Consider the following 5,190-nt stretch of genomic DNA (forward strand, 5'->3'; position numbering starts at 1 on the left):
AAAATGGGCAGTGGACCTGAATAAACGTTTTTCCAAAGAAGACATACAGATGGCCAACAGACACATGAAAAGATGCTCAATATCACTAATCATTAAGAAAATGCAAATCAAAACCACAATGAGAGATCACCTTAAACCCATCAGAATGGCTGGAATCAAAAAGACAAGAGATAACAAGTGCTGGCGAGGATGTGGAGAAAAAGGAACCCCCATGCACTGCTGGTGGGAACGTTAATTGGCGTAGCCACCCTGAAAGACAGTAGGAAGGTTCCACAAAGAATTTAAAATAGAGCTGGGGTGGGGGAGAGAAGAGGGTGTGGAAATGGGCAAAATTTTGTAAAGGGTTATGGCAGACAGCCTTCAAGTTATAGAATGGGTAAGTCCTGGGAATAAGAGGTGCAGCATAAGGAATGTAGTCAATGATACTGTAGTATCCTTTTTTTTTTTTAGCCTTTTAAAAATTATTTATTTATTCATTTATTTTACATTCCATTAGCCAACATATAGTACATCATTAATTTTTTTTATTTGTTTATTTTCAGCGTAACAGTGTTCATTGTTTTTGCACCACACCCAGTGCTCCATGCAGTGCGTGCCCTCCCTATTACCCACCACCTGGTTCCCCCAACCTCCTACCACCACCACCACCACCCCCCCCCCCCCCGCCCCTTCAAAACCCTCTGGTTGTTTTTCAGAGTCCATAGTTTCTCATGGTTCATCTCCCCTTCCAGTTTCCCTCAACTCCCTCTCCTCTCCATCTCCCCATGTCCATCATGTTCTTTGTTATGCTCCACAAATAAGTGAGACCATATGATACTTGACTCTCTCTGCTTGACTTATTTCGCTCAGCATAATCTCTTCCAGTCCCGTCCATGTTGCTACAAAAGTGATACTGTAGTATCCTTTTATGGTAACAGATGGCAAGTACGCTTGTTGTGAGCACAGAATAATACATAAACTTGTTGAATCACTATCTTGTACACCTGAAACTAATGTAACGTTGTATGTTGACTATACAGGAAGAAAGGAAGGGAGGGAGGGACGGAGGAATGGTGGGAGGAATGGAGGGAGACTATATGATCCAATAATTCTACTACTGGGTATTTATCCAACGAAAATGAAAATGCTGAATCAAAAAGATATAAGCATCTGTATATTTAGTGCAGCATCATTTATAATAGCTAAGATATGGAAGCAACGTTCTATATCAAACAATCTTCCATATCAAGCAATGTCCACGAGTTGATAAATGGATAAAGAAGATGTGGTGTAGATAGCTAGTTAGATATAAATATACACGGGATGGAACATTACTAAGCCATAAAAAGAATCAGATCTTGCCATTTGTGACCACATGGGTAGACTTAGAGGGTATTATGCTAAGTGAAATAAGTCAGACAGAGAAAGACAAATATGATATTATTTCACTTATACGGGGAATCTAAAAAACAAAACAAACGAACAAAGAAACAAAAAAGCAGAAACATACCCATAAATACAGATTAAAAACAGATGGCTGCTGTGTGGTGAGAGAGGGAGGATGCACAAAATGGGTACCGGGCAGTGGAAGGTACAGGCATCCAGTTATAGAGTGAATAAGTCACAGGGAGGAAAGGTACAGCATAAGGAATATGTTCAGTGATACAGTGTTATCACTTGTGGTAAGCATAGAATAACATATAGAGTTGTCGATCACTATGTTGAACACCTGACTCTAATGCAACACTGGGTGTCGACCCTTCTTCAGTAAAGAAAGAAAATTCCAAAAAATTGACAGAAAAATAAACAAACTCCTGGAACTAAGGCAACTAGAGCAGGGTTGTAGAATATTAGGATAATATATAAAAGTCAATTTTTTTCTTATATACCAGCAATGAACAATTGGAATTGGAATTAAAAACACAATGCCATTTAAATTAGCAGTACACCCCCCAAAGACATACTTATCTAATACAATATGTACAGGATATATAGGGAACACTACAAAGGTCTGACAAAGAAAAATAAATATCTAAATAAATCATCATTGAGAGATCTTCCATGTTCATGGATTGGAAGACTCAATATTGTTATGATATCAATTCTTCCCAGCTTGATCTATAGATTTCATGCAATCCCAATCAAAATCATAGCAAAATGGAGTGCCTGGGTGGCTCAGTGGGTTAAAGCCTCTGCCTTTGGCTCGGGTCATGATCTCAGGGTCCCGGGATCAAGCCCCACACGGGGCTCTCTGCTCAGCAGGGAGCCTGCTTTCCCCTCTCTCTGCCTGCCTCTGCCTACTTGTGATCTCTGTCTGTCAAATAAATAAATAAAATCTTTTTTAAAAATCATAGCAAATTATTTTAAGGATAGTGAGAATTTGATTCTAAAGTTTATAGGGAGGGATACCTGGGTGGCTCAGTCGGTTAAGCATCGGACTCCTGATTTCAGCTCAGGTCATGATCTCAGGGTCATGAGAGTGAGCCCCACACTGGACTCCACACTCAGTGGAGAGCTAGCTTGAGATTCTTTCTCTCCCTCTCATTCTGCTCCTCCCCCAGTGCGTGCACGCTCTCTCTCTCTCTCTCTCTGTGTGTCTCAAATGAATAAATCTTTTAGAAAAATAAAGTTTATAAGGAAAGGCAAAAGATCCAGAATAACCAACATAACAGTAAAACAGTTTATGATAATATGCAAAATATTACCTGACTTCAGGATTTACCATAAAGCTACACTAAACAAGACTAGTTTCAGGGGTGCCTGGGTGGCTCAGTGGGTTAAAGCCTCTGCCTTCAGCTCAGGTCATGAACTCAGGGTCCTGGGATCAAGCCCCACATCGGGCGCTCTGCTCAGCCGGGAGCCTGTTTCCCTTCCTCTCTTTCTGCCTGCCTCTCTGCCTACTTGTGATCTCTGTCTGTCAAATAAATAAATCAAATCTTTGAAAAAAAAAAAAAAGACTGTAGTTTCAGCAAAAGAAGAGACAAACAGATCAATGGAATCCAACAAGAGAGCCCAGAAATAGACCCACCCATGTAAAGTCAAGTAACTGTCAAGAAAGAAGCAAAGACAATTCAGTGGAAAAAGAATAGTCTTCAACAAAAGGCGCTATAGGAATTGGATGTCCATATGCCCCCCCCCTCCAAAAATGGATCTAGACACAGATCTTGTATCTTTCACACAAGTTAAACCAATACGGATCATAGACCTAAATGTAAAACCCAAACTAGAAAACTTATAAAAGATAGTGCAGGAGAAAATCTAGATAACCCTGGGCTTTGTGATGATACTTCATATAACATGACAAAATAAATATTTGAGAAGTTGGATTTTAGTAAAATTAAAAACTTCTGTTTCGTGAAGGACCCTGTTAAGACAATGTAAAGACAAGATACAGAGTGGTAAAAAAATATTTACAAATCATATCTGACAAAGGACTTATTTCCAAATACACAAAGGCTTTTGAAATCCAAACATTAAGAAAACAAATAATGTAGTTTAAAAATGGGGAAATGATCCAAAAATATACCTCACCAAAGGAAGTATAGAAAAGGCGAACAAAAATATGAGTATGCTGGGGCGCCTGGGTGGCTCAGTGGGTTAAAGCCTCTGCCTTCGGCTCAGGTCATGATCTCAGGGTCCTGGGATCGAGCCCCACATCGGGCTCTCTGCTCCGCGGGGAGCCTGCTTCCTCCTCTCTCTCTGCCTGCTTCTCTGCCTAGTTGTGATTTCTGTCTGTCAAATAAATAAAATATTTAAAAAAATATATGAGTATGCAACATCATATATGTCATGAGGGGACTGAAAGTTAAAACAACAATGACATACCCCTATACATCTACTAGAGTGGCTAAAATTAAAAAACAAATAAACAAACAAACAAACGCTCTCAGGAAGAGCTCCGCGGCAGATCCCGCGGGCAGCTTAGTGGGTCTGACGGCCCCCAAGTTGAGAAGATGGCTGATCCTTGGCAGGAATGCATGGATTATGCAGTAACCTAGCAAGACAAGCTGGAGAGGTGGTTCGTGAAGCCATAAAAGGTGAAATGAATGTCATGATTAAAAGTTCTCCAGCTGATTTGGTAACCGCTACTGACCAAAAAATTGAAAAAATGCTTATCTCTTCCATAAAAGAAAAGTATCCATCTCACAGTTTCATTGGTGAGGAATCTGTGGCAGCTGGGGAAAAAAGTGTCTTAACTGACGGCCCTACATGAATCATTGACCCTATTGACGGAACAACGAATTTTGTACATAGATTTCCTTTTGTAGCTGTTTCAGTTGGCTTCACTGTAAATAAAAAGATGGAATTTGGAGTGGTATACAGTTGCCTGGAGGATAAGATGTATACTGGCAGGAAAGGAAAGGGAGCCTTTTGTAATGGTCAAAAATTACAGGTTTCACAACAGGAAGATATTACCAGATCACTTTTGGAGACAGAGTTTGGCTCTTCCAGAACACCAGAGACTGTAAGAATTGTTCTTTCTAATCTGGAAAAGCTTTTGTGCATTCCTATTCATGGGATCCGAGGTGTTGGAACAGCAGCTGTTAATATGTGCCTTGTGGCAGCTGGAGCTGCAGATGCCTATTATGAAATGGGAATTCACTGCTGGGATATGGCCGGAGCTGGCATTATTGTTACCGAAGCTGGTGGAGTACTATTGGACGTGACAGGTGGGCCATTTGACTTGATGTCACGAAGAATAATTGCTGCGAATGATAAAACCTTAGCAGAAAGGATAGCCAAAGAAATTCAGGTGATACCACTTCAAAGAGACGATGAAGAGTAATTGCAGCAGCACCACGTAGTCACAACTGCTTCTCCCTATACTTCCTGACACACTGACGGTGTTATAAACTTAGGATGTTTGTTTCGCCTGTGTAAAATGTTCGGTTTAAATTCTTTGATATCCAGATTAAAAAAATTGCAGTTTGTTGTGTATTTTATTTACTAAGACTGAGTATGAGAGAACAGAGGAAATATTTCATTGTTTTAAAAAATTGTGTGTGTAAGAATGTGCTTTGGGGAAAAACACACAGGCAGTCGATGAGCCAAGGTATCAATCACATCAATTGCAATAGTTAGCAATTTAGAGTTTCCAAGTATGTATGAGCCTTCTAAAATTGACTATGTGCATAGCATTCTTAATTAGAGAGGTAACTTTTTGGAAAAGATTTTCTCCTTAGTTCCCAAAGCCGTATTTAATTAAATTTG

At 39.9% G+C, this 5,190-nt stretch overlaps 1 pseudogene; it reads left to right on the forward strand.

Annotated features, from left to right (window-relative positions):
- Positions 1-3,874: 3,874 nt before the first annotated feature.
- Positions 3,875-4,892, forward strand: LOC123935176 (annotated as a pseudogene).
- Positions 4,893-5,190: the final 298 nt, after the last annotated feature.

The sequence above is a fragment of the Meles meles genome, chromosome X (assembly GCF_922984935.1).
Source record: "Meles meles chromosome X, mMelMel3.1 paternal haplotype, whole genome shotgun sequence".
In the NCBI taxonomy this organism is placed as follows: Eukaryota; Metazoa; Chordata; class Mammalia; order Carnivora; family Mustelidae; genus Meles; species Meles meles.